General features: G+C 40.6%; 1 protein-coding gene across 18 annotated transcripts in view; it reads left to right on the top strand.

The window, feature by feature from the left end:
- nrxn3b (neurexin 3b) overlaps window positions 1-12,769 on the top strand; it is a 330,684-nt gene that overhangs the window by 101,473 nt on the left and 216,442 nt on the right. The window lies entirely within an intron of this gene.

Here is a 12,769-nt window from a genome sequence, read left to right as displayed (position 1 = left end):
TAATGTGGAATACATGTCCTGTTCTGTCCTGAAAGAGCTAAACTTCCGGTGGGAGCCGAGTTAGGAAGCTGGGGCTGTCTGATCGAGTTAACCTAGTCTCAGTCAAAGTGCTGCTATCTATTTTAGTAGCACTCCCATGATATTAGCACAAAGATGAAGAAAAGGCAGCAGCGTTCTGCCTACGAAACACTCAAACCGAGCCAATGTTCCTCACTGACCTTCTACCCACAAGAAGAAAACATGAAGTCACATGTCTCTAATGCTCCACACACTCATTCTTCTTCGGTCCTGTTTCGCTGCCTGCCACAGAGCGGCCTCTGAACGGTCGTATCTCTGCATTCGGGGAGTGCTGGGTGATAACCCCATGGGGCCGCAGGCCTGCCTTACAGTTCTGCAGCTGTGGAACAAAGCTTCAGTCTGTTCAGCAGTTGGTTTTTGACTTCACGCAGTGAGACTCGAGGTGTGTTAAAATGTGCTGATGTTGCTAATGCTGTCATGACTATACATACAATACATGCTTCTGCATTTTAGTTCCTTGGTTCAGATACTAGCTGAATCCCTTCTCATCAGTGTACTTGTTTGGAGGTACAGTATGTTGCTACAAATTGAGATAGTGCTGGAAATTCTTCCAACGCACAGTATAGTGGATAATGAATACATTGATTAACAAAAGTTAATCTGAAACAGTTTTTACAATTTGATTTAATCCTTTTAGAGGGGCACTTTTAAAAGTCAGTTTAAAAGTCATGGGGAGTACTATGTAGTACAGCCTTGAAATATCTGTCGGAACCCGATTGGGCCTGGATCGACCCTCTGGGTTTGAGCTGGCCTATTTTCTCAAACTTCCCCCGGACTTGAATCAGGGTTTTTCCGGTGTTTCTTTTTTTTTTTTTCATACAGACCTTATATTCTGTGTAATGTCATGAATACTGTATGGTGTGTGTGTGTGTGTGTGTGTGTGTGTGTGTGTGTGTGTGTGTGTGTGTGTGTGTGTGTGTGTGTGTGTGTGTGTGTGTGTGTGTGTGTGTGTGTGTGTGTGTGTGTGTGTGTGTGTGTGTGTGTGTGTGTGTGTGTGTGACCGCCTGCTGTTCGGAAACCATGTCACTGACAGCAGTTGCCTAGGCCAGTTCTGATACTCCCGACTGCCTCACATTATGTGGGAGAAATGTTATACTTTACATTCTCTATTTAATGTGACATGAGACGGTTTTTGGACTGTGCTGCACTTTCAAGAAGGCACATCTTGGAGATGTATTATTTTTATATATATATATATACAGTACAGGCCAAACGTTTGGACACACCTTCTCATTCAATGTGTTTCTTTATTTTCATGACTATTTACATTGTAGATTCTCACTGAAGGCATCACAACTATGAATGAACACATATGGAATTATGTACTTAACAAAAAAGTGTGAAATAACTGAAAACATGTCTTATATTTTAGATTCTTCAAAGTAGCCACCCCCTGCTTTTGGGTATTCGTGGGGGGCCCCCAAAAAGCGTCCTGCGGGGGGCCCCCTTAATTTTTTTTTCTTCCCCCGGGGGGTTTGCCCAGGGTTAATTAGTGAAATTTTTTCCCTTATTAATAAAAAAAGCAAAGGGTGGCTACTTTGAAGAATCTAAAATATAAGACATGTTTTCAGTTATTTCACACTTTTTTGTTAAGTACATAATGCCATATGTGTTCATTCATAGTTTTGATGCCTTCAGTGAGTATCTAAAATGTAAATAGTCATAAAAAAAATAAAAGGAAACGCATTGAATGAGAAAGTGTGTCCACACTTTTGGCCTGTACTGTATATATGTGTGGTTTTTTTATTTTGGAATTTGGGATTTTTAATCAGGCTCAGGCCCAAAACTGTTGCTGTGGTTCGGACTCGGGTTGGCCTTGGACAGAAACTATGCGGGTCCATGTAGGGTTGGGCCTGATTATTTTTTTTTTGTGCCTGAACATATCTCTATTATGTGCTGTAGCCCTGTTGGAAGAAGTACTCCTATTCTTTTCTTCAGTAAAAAATACCAGTACAACAGTGTAAAAAATACTGGTACAACAACGTAAAATACACCATTACAAATAAAACCATTCTTTATTTAAAATCCTACTTAATTAAAGGTACAGAAGCATTACCAGCAAATTGTATTTAAAGTATGAAAAGTAAAAGTATTCTGGCCCCTGTGACTTACTTATTTTTATATTTTACATTATTCCATTTTCCATTCCAATACTGAAGTAACAATGTATACGTAGTATTTTACTCTTGCAGCTGTTTGGGGTGGTCATATGATAAATACTCAAGTAACGTACAAGTCCCTCAATGTTGTACTTTAAGCTATAGTGCGTAGTTTCTGTCGCCCCCATCAGGATTTCTAAGTAAAAACAACAACACTGTTGGCGCATCCACTTGACACAAGCCTTCCGTGATCGCGCACATCCCAGGAAATATTGGTATCGGTACTGGTATGGAAATGTTTGTAACGATGCTCAATGAGACATCGGGCATTACATGCTTAGTGGTAACAGTGTGGACAGAGCAGGCTAGATGATCTCCCCCAGCTGTTCCTGGGGGATCAGTAATCCCTCCTGTGCGTTCTGGGTCTACTCTGTGGTCGGGCCTGAACATCCTGAACCACCTCAGCTAGAGCTCCCGTCAGTGCAAAGGTACAGCAGTTCGATACCGGAGCCCTCTCAGTTTGCTGCACTGCTCTCTTTCTCACGTAGAGCGAGGCCAGCCGCCCTGTGGAGGAATCTCATCCCCGGCTGCTTGTGTTAGCGGTGTATTTATTTTTATTTTTTTCGGTCACTACCCAAAGCGTGCGACCACAGGTAAAGGGTCGGAAAGAGGACTGAGCAGTAAATGGAGAGCTTTGGTTTGGAGCGCCTTCTTCTCCACCACAGTGAGCACAGCACTCACTACCTTTCCCCTTCTGCTACAATAAAAAGCCGGCTTTATTTCAGCAGTCTCTTTTAGGAGCTCACCCGAGCTGAGCAGTCCACCTTTTTCCTGCCCTCTTTCTGACTCTTTGACCCTCCGCTGCAATCTGCACATGGGAGCGCACGGTCTAATTAAACCAGTGAGACAACGTAATCTGCAAATTGCACAAGGTCTGGATGTTGGCTAAATGTAAACTAAATGTACAAATTAGTCTGATCTCTTTAGCTTTTACATTCTTTCATGATTACTCGTATTACACTTCAGATTAGAATATTTTTGAAGCTACTTCTTGTCTGCTTCGAAAGCGATGACCCTTGTGACAAAGAAATTGCTTTGAACTGAAATGTTGGGCATGAAACGACGTATTTTCTTTTTTCCAAAATGAATGTGCAACTCTTTGGAACGAATGGAATTGGTTTAGTAATGCCTGTGGAATAGTTTATTATCCCTCTTCTCCATGCTTTTAAGCAGCCCCTGTAGCTCCCTAGTGACAATATCAAACAACCACAGAGATGTATTCACACATGGCACTTGCTATTGATCTCAAGCACCGTATACGGTACGACAGAGAATTGTGCTTGTACAATGAAATGATCGAGATCAGCTCTCTCCACGGGAGTGTCACAAAGGTTACACATTTACACAACAGTGATTGGCCTTTGCTGGTGACACTATGCTCACATGCAAGTACGCTCTTTTGTCTCTTAGTTTTAAACCGTCAGTTGAGATCAGACTACACTACTTCTTTTTGTTTTTTTGTTCAGATGGATTCCCTTTGCATGCATTGGAAGTATTTCTCACATTGCGTCAGGATTTCCTTTAAAGGTCCCATATTGTAAAAAGTGTGATTTCCATGTCCTTTCTGATTATAAAGCAGGTTGAGGTGCTATACTGCATAAATTCTGTGAAAGTATCAAAACGCTCAGTCCACAGAGGAATGCACTCAGCTTCAATACAGAAACGGTGCTTTAAAACAAGCTGTCAGGCCTTCCGTACAGTTGTGATGTCACAACACACTATAATATATAGGTAGAAAGTGCCGCTACAGTGCCGTTACATTCATTCACCAGCTGCAATGATGGTGCAGACCCGGAAGACCAGGAAGATCCGGAAGACCCAGAAACGCTGACCAATCCAAGCAGACTGGGCTTTTTCGGGAAGGCTGTTTAAAGAGACAAGCACTTAAACTTAGCGTTTTTAGACTGAGGGTGAATACAGGTATATTCAGATAGACAGTATGAGAAAAAATATGTTTTTAGAACATTAAAGCATGTTAACATGTTCTAGTAGAAAACCCAAATAAAAAAAGCTGAATAAATAAAGTAAAATGCACTTTTGTTGGGACTTATCTCAGTATTATACCTTATCACTTGGTGATTGTGACTAGTAAGGAATGTGTTGAAATTGTCTTCAAATGACTTATACGAAAAATATTCGTTAGATATTATACTCACGGAACAGCATGTCATTATTAGTCCCACTTGATTTTAGTAAATATAAAGTAAAATTTAACAGCCAACACCCTATTTGGGTTGTTTTCTTGTTACGGTAGAGCATTTTTTACATTACAAACAAAACTCATCTACCATTGTCGATTTCTAAAACTTGAGAAAACCAAGGCCTCGTGGAAGGGGTTTCAGCACATTTTGCACTAATGATATTTTTGGAAACCAAATAATGGAATCATCAGAAAGTCTCGAGATGATTTTCGTTATATTTGCATTGAACGGAGCACAAGGCTCTGTGTAATTTCTTCTTTTCCACTGGGAGCTAAAATGTTAGCAATTTTCTTTACCTGACTGAAAATACAAGCTGGCAGATATTTTAGACTGTTTGAGGAGATCAAAGATCTTACCAGGTGACAACTAACAGGCAACAGCGCTCCTGTCTGCTCTGTTTTCTGGTATCTGTGCCAGCTTTAGTATACAGATGATTTCTGTCTCTTATCTCTCATGTCTGTGTTTTTTTTCCCTTTTACTCTGTTTCATCTTTGTCATTCGCTGTCCTGAAAATCTCTCCCTTTCTTGTACTTTTGCATCTTCCTGTTTATCCATCTACTCTTCTCTCTCTCTCTCTCTCTCTCTCACACACACACACACACACACACACACACACACACACACACACACACACACACACACACTGTTTTGCACGTCTTCTTTACCCCACCCCATGAGACATGACAGCACCTGTGATCAGAGGTCTGCTGTTGTATCACACAAACAGATGTAGTGTCAGCATGGGAGCGTGTGTGTGTGTGTGTCGTGCGTGTGTGTGCGTGTGCGCGTGCATTCTGAATACGTTCAAATACTGAATATGATGTATAAAAAGCAATGAATATCATCATTCCCTGTTTTTGTGTGACCATATGTTTCTGTGTCTGCACCCTGTATATGTTTTCATCCATTCACATAATTGAAAATGCTTTTTTTTTTTTTTTTTACCCACAACGCTTTGGTTTGTGTGGTCATAATTAGCCAAGCAGTGCCAATGCCCCGTGCGGGTGTATGATGCCGGGGCACTGGCCCTGATAGACCCTTCTCGTCTAGGTTATGACCGGGAGCGTAGCCCTGCCAAAAACCCATCTGCCTGTGATCTGAATTCCGCTTGGCTCTGTGCGGCCCCCAACAGGCACACTTGGCCAAGAGAAGACCGAAGTTGCTTGCTTAAAATACAACACTGTGCATAGCACATAACATAGTTTGAGGGAACATTTTTGCCCTTATACACCCTTCAGGTGATAAGGCTTGTGGATTTAAAATGTAATATCTTTATGTGTGTAACCTGTTTTTATTGTCTTCTGCTGTGCCAGCTTTAATCATTTGCTAAAGTGTAAAAAAAAAAATAAAAAGGTTATTTTTGTAACTTAGCACTCCCATCTGCGTAGGGTATGTCTAATTGGGTTGAATCAGGCATACAGGTTTAGTTCGGTGTAGTACTTTAAAAAGTGATGCTGAAAAATGATTTTCTTCTCAAATAGCCTGCAGTCAGATCCACAAAAAGCAAAGAGAAAGGAAATTATGACCCTCCTGTTATGATAATGTTTCAAGATGCTTTGTCCTCTCCCTCTCTCTCGTCTTTGGGAAGCAGCTCGAGGCGTCATTCCTCTTTGATTGTAACATTCCATTACATGAAAAAGGCTACCCAAATATTTTTCCCCAGATTACTCCGGTCGTATTTGAGTCTAACTTGCAAGAGGTGACATGAATTCAAGACTACAGGGGCGGTATATTTGATGTTGTCCGCCGACTCTGCCAAGGGACCGAATTCATGCGCGCTGCTGCCTCGATTGAGCGAGCCAGTCATCCGTTCAGTCAGTCAGTCAGTCAAGCTTTGTGTTTGTAAACCGCGTATGGGTCTGTTTGTGTGGGTGTGGGAGGGGAGCTTTTAGGGAGCAGGGTGTTGCTGACATTTGTGTGTTGCAGAGTGCTGAGCAGCTGATAAAGTAGCCCAGTTAATCAGGTAAATAGGCCTGTAATGAAGTGTGTTTGTCTGACGGCGTGCCAGCCCAGCGCCAGGCGATCCCGCTGAGACTCTCCTCTTTCTGTCTTTTGGCTGCATCTACACACACAGATACACAGTCAGACTCAGGAGCGCGCGCACACACACACACACACACACACACACACACACACACACACACACACACACCATTCCACTGGGGACAGATTGGGTTGTGTCTAATGCATATTGCATTTTCTCTGACAAGATGCCACCGCCCACATACAGTAAGTGCCTGTGTTTTCCCTACTGTCAGTGTAGAGGAGTCCTGATGGCTCTGGGCCTGAGCTGATGGCTGGAAGTGTGTCCACCGCAGATCAGTGGTGGTGTCATCACTCAGTAAAGTGCTGGCTTCCTCTTTCTTAATGTTTTTACTGGAGACAATGCAATGCTTAAACCAGATGTGCGTTTTCATATCATCTTCATATTTTCATATGAAGGGCATAAATGTTATCTGGCCTAAAAAAAAGATGTTGATGAATACTATGATTCTTGTAATTCTCCGTCGATAATACGTATGTAATCTAAGTTTACCAGCACTGTGCTTTACATGTAAAACTCAGATTAAGTACTTTTTAGCTGCAAATAATGTTTGTTTCGTACCCAATCTGGCAAACTTGCATAGTGCAGTTATAGCCGATAGAGGGCCGCAAAACAAATGCAGAAGTGCCGTTCACCCTGTTACGAGTTGATGAACCACTGATACTATTTTGGAAACATTATTTTAAGGTACAAAAGAATCTTTGGTGTTGCTTTAACCTAACATTCAATGACACAATGTTTTATTCAATTAATTCCATTTAATTAGATTTAAGGTTATTTATTTATATGATTGATAGATCATACAGATTTTGAAATGGGTCAGGCTCCTCATGGTAGCATTTAGGCAATTTCTTTTTGGTGTATCATTACATTTCTGCCTAAACTCATACAAGCCCTTAATCACATCAATCACATCGGTTCTCATAAAGGTAGAAACACCAGAACACACACGCCATGTAATTACTTGCTCATTTTGCTCAATGTTCATTCATATTTGCAGTGAAATAATAGGTTGCCACATGGCCTTTGCAGTTTAATCATAGGTAGTAATGGCAGAACAGGGATTGGATGACATTGATGCCACCTTTCTACAGCTTGTAATCTTGTAACCTGGGTATTACGATGTACTTTATCCTTGGGTTATCCTTGAAAAGTGAGGGGAAAAAAGCAGTACTTTTTTAAAGAAAATGCTTAATTTTGCAGAGGATGTACTAATTATCTGTTGTGGCGTTTTCATACTGCAAAGAACAAGAGAAATGAAACCATACATTTGAAACATCATAACAGAGGTATATACGTTCATGTTGCTAACCCTTAACGGGTGACAATACCACAGCATTCACAGCATCTACCCATTTCAACAAAGTCTGACTGACTAGCAGGTCTTAATATGCTGCAGTCTCATTCACATGCAGACTCTATTAACTCTTACATTTGGCTGCCACAATTACTGTGCATTGTGTTGTGCACAATCATTAATCTATTGTTATGAAAGTATGGAGGCATTATGGGAATAATCCACATTGATAATGTATTAATAATTAAAAAAAAATCTTTTCCAAGCCCATTTGTATTCAGATGAGGTTGATTCCTCAGATATGGAAAAAGTCAATTCCTACAGTGTTAGAGTGGCAACATTTGAATGCTTGTCTAAATGCCTATTCACAGAGAGAGTCTCCCTGAAAGTCTCCCTTAATCTTGGAGCGCTATAATAGCCCTTGCATAGCTGCGAGTCTTTGTGCGAATAATTTCTTAAGATCAGGTACCAATTAGTGCCACATATGATTTTGATTCCACATGTCAAACCAGACCCATGTACGTGTACTGCATTTTGTACATGAATGTTATTCAGTACGTTGCAGTTGCAAACCCATATTGGTATCATATTTTCTCCATGATTAATTTAAAGTGGCAACAAGCTTAAGTGCACAAAAACAACGTACACAATGAACCTAGGAAAAAATGATGTTGCAGTATTAAGTTCATTGTGTTGCCTCTGTTTTAGGTTTCACTGATGGAAACTTCAAAAAAATCTAAACATAAGTACAGTTATTTAAAAAAGAAGGCATTTAGACACATACACACACACAGACTTATTCATATTCACATGAAAACCACCAGTCAAAATATGAAGCTATACTGATCTTTCTGCATCTTTTATTTCACCCCTAGGTTGAGTGGTTTAGCATGTTATTATCATATTTTAGTTAGTACTACATGCAGTTGTAATGTCTGTCTAGTTGTCTTAACATTTTGAGCAATAAGCATGAACAAGTGGGACTACATGCACGTTAAAGGTATGTTTAAACCACACATGGATTGAACATTACAGATGCAGAACCGTTGCCGATAGCTACCTTGTAATTTTTTTTTTTTTTTTATATCAACATGTATGTATCAGAAGCTGAGATATCCTCTTTCAGTCCCTATAAGTCGAGCTCTGGAATCTACATTTCCCATAATTCAGCTTGATTGTGTCTTTCATTAGACCCTCCCTGTCTGTTAAACACACCTGTCTTTAAAGCGCCCATATTATGCTCATTTTCAGGTTCATAATTGTATTTTAAGGTTGTACCAGAATAGGTTTACATGGTTTAATTTTCAAAAAACACCATATTTTAGTTGTACTGCACAGCTCTCTCTCACTGCTGTAGATCCTCTTTTCACCTGGTTTCTGTTTTAGCTACAGAGTGAGACCTCTTTTCATCTTCTTCTTCTGTACTATCTTTGATTGCACTCGCACATGCTCAGTAGCTCAGATGTAGATCATGTCAGCTAGCTAGCTCCATAGAAGTAAAAGAAAGCCTGTTTCTCCAACTTTGGTCAGTTACAAGGCAGGATTAGCTCGGAGACTTCTAAATGAGGGCGCACATGTAAGTAGTTCTTTTGTAGATTATGGTGAACTTGTGTGTGTTGTAGCAGTGCTTTGCTATTGAGAACGAGGTACCATGCTAGTGTTAGCATTAGCGTTAGCATGCTAACGCTAACGCTACGAGCTAACGGTTGCGGTTAGCCACCTCGTTTCGGATTGTGACGTCACAGTCCGAGCCGATTTTGAACAGTTCACTAGGAGACTGAAGGCAGGACACATTCAGAAACCGTATCTCACTCAAAACAGCATGGATGGATTTTTTTAAAAGTTTGTATGTGTGTGGAAGCACCAGACACACAAAAGAACACCCCAAATACCAGAAAAAGTGTTTTTTTCATAATATGGGCACTTTAATACTTCACACCTCCAGTTCGCAGTGCAGGCTTTCTATTATAAATGCTCCAAGCCAAGATAACTTTTTTTTATTTTTTCAAAACTTCAGACAGCTTCTCTAAAGCCACAGATGAGATTAGGCCGGCTACACACTGCCAGCGTAGCGTAAGCGCGGCGTTTCTGTTGCGTGTCAGCTGTGTGGCGGCTGCGTGGCGTTTTCTGTCTTTGCACACCAGAAACGTGTCTGACGCGGTGCTGCTGCTGCAGCTAGCCTTGTCTGTACACATGTATGTTTCCCATTGATAAAATGAAATACCATGTTAAACATAAATATATACTGATTTGATTACAGCAAAGACAACGTTGGCAGTATTGACGGCAAAATAGGCTACAGAATATTTCGTTCTGTATTGACAGGTGCAATATTAGAAAATCGATTTATCCTCGGGAAAAATGTTTTCACCTGGTATTTTTTGCGTTTCCAGTTTTTTTATTTACTTTACTTACTTCAATTTACCTGAAGTGACATGGCTAACATTAACCAGATATCATCCGTTTGATTTTGACCTGACAAATAAATCATGGTTAAGATAGAGCTTGAGAGCCAGTAGTGCTTTTATGATTGTAAAAAAAAGAAGAAACATTATTATTATTAATAAGTTAATGTTTGTGCTTTCGTCTCCAAAGGTTATGTTTCTGTTTGGCATGATGAGTTGACGCATGAAGCAGCGGTTGGCAATTTGGTTTGAATAAAATAACATCACTTCAAGGTTGATAACCATGCAGCTGTCTGAGTACACGCTGCACAGCCACTCAACTTTCAGCAGTTTTTCTTTTTCTTTTTTTTTTCAGCTTAGCTGTTGGCATTTGGAGAAAGCCATTGTCGCTGAGTGAGATGGAATAAGATGTACAACTGGAGCCTTCCAGATGTTTCCTGTGCTATCATAAAGTAGATATAAGTCACTCAGAGAAGGAGGGGTGAGGAAGTCTTTAGAATCGGAGGAATCATGATTAAGCATTCAGAGCTGCTCTTAGCTTTCACTTGGAGTGAAAATGGTTTCATCTTCCTCTTCCCTCACTGCCAGACAGCTGAATTTGTAGAAAACAACAGAGTTGTGTGTTTGCGTTTCTGACTTCAGTTCACTTTTATGTTTTAAGGACGGATGATGGTTAAAACAGCCCTTCCTTTCCCTGCCCACTGCACTGTAACTCCCTCTCACCTACACCTTTCTCTCTCACTTGTCTCTTCCCAGCCCCACTTCCTTACCGTAAACGGGTGATAAGCACCTTTTTGCTGGGATATTTATCTCGGCAGACCGAGATATGTCACTTCAAGGTCTGCCCTGACTAACAGGCCAGTGCTCACATACTTGCACAGGACAAAGAGGGCGAGAGTGTAAAATGGAGGATGGGAAAGTCGAGGAAAATGGAGAAAAGAGGTTGCAAAAAGAGGATGGGTTATAGAAGGGGACGGCAAATAAGAATGGAGACTGATGAGGGAAAATAATTAGCCGGAGAAGAATGGTGGAGCTATCAGCCTGGTAAAGCAGGAAAATGGACTTCAAAGCATGTGCAATATGCAATATGTGCCAGACATACAGAGCAATTGAAAATACGTTTCTCTCCGAAACTGTATAAAATATTTGACAGCAGTATGTTTAACCGTTTTAGAGCTTTATTCTCGACTTGCTACAATAACCTTAACATTTTTATCTTTTTTAACCTTTGTGTTGTCCTCCTGGGTCAAAATAAACACTTTTTTTACACTTATTTTGCGGTTTCTTTTTGTGTGTGTGTCGTTTTTCGACGTTTTTGTAGCATTTTTCGGGCATTTTCGGCACTTAGCCAGACCCTCCTTTGCAGCGCTGTGGAGGAAGTAGAATAGTAGTAGATTAAGGTAGACTTGAATTCCTTGAGTTTTGCTTTAAAATGTATAGTGTGGGGGGGTTTGATACATGTACAGACCAACAGTAGAGGCTCTCTGGCGGAGTGGTACCTGCATCGTTTTGCACATGATGCCTCTGTGATGCCTCTGTGGGACTCTGCAGGTGGTAGATTTGAAGCAGCAGCTGCACCTGCAGTTCACCATTCCAACTAATGCCACTGTATCATCCTCCTTTTGGAGTGACAGTAATGCATCTAGAACTGTAGCTGGTGAAACAATGATACTTTGCATTTGATCTATTCACCGAGTGCATGCCGCAAGTTAATTCACATGACCTAGTCTTGCTTTTTGTTTGGGGCTGTGTAACTAACAAGCATATGGTATGATTGAAAGGTCTGTAGAAAAAAAAAAAAAATGTCACCATGTATCAAGCAGAACGATGAATATAGTATGTTTCTCATGTGGGGAAAAAAATAGATATTTTTCTGTCCTTATGTCTTGAGAGGTGTCAGCAGCCGCTGTGACGCAGGAAACAGTTTGAGTAGAAGTTTAGAAGAGACGTGTCAAGGTGCTCTGAAACACTGCTTGAAATCTTTAGTGCATGCTGCGCTTCTGATAACAATACGTGCGTGTCAAACTATACACATCTGATCCTTCCTGTAGATTCTCTGTAAAGAAAATGGCTCATTTTCAAAAGATTTTTCCTATAGCAAGTTTTAAAATGATGCTTTAAATGCACCAGATTGTTAGATTTAAATAGTGCTTTTTTGTATTCAATAAAATGCAAGGCAGTAAAATGTGCTCTGGGCATTTAAAGCTGTAGTGCATAACTTTTTGATATTAATGATCGTCCGTTACATTCAAGCCATTGCCAAATGAGTTGCTACAAAACTAAGGTGCGATCACGGAAGGCTTGTATCATGTGGAGACGCCAACAGTGTTGTTGTCATTACTTAGAATTCCTCAGGGTGGCGACAGAAGCTATGCACTGTAACTTTTTAATGAATGTGTTTTCCTGTGTTGTCAAGGTTTTTGCTCTTACGTGACTACTTTTTCTTTTTGGTTTTTCTTCAGCTTATTAAACATAGCTGCACAGAAACATACCTAAGCCTAACTGTTGAGAGAGTGTGTGTGTTTGTGTGTGTGTGTGTCCGTCCGTTCGTGCGTGTGCGCGCACGTTTGGGTGGTTGCGTGTGT

This window comes from Perca fluviatilis, chromosome 18, assembly GCF_010015445.1.
Source record: "Perca fluviatilis chromosome 18, GENO_Pfluv_1.0, whole genome shotgun sequence".
NCBI lineage: Eukaryota > Metazoa > Chordata > Actinopteri > Perciformes > Percidae > Perca > Perca fluviatilis.
This window is presented reverse-complemented; position numbering and strand designations above follow the sequence as displayed.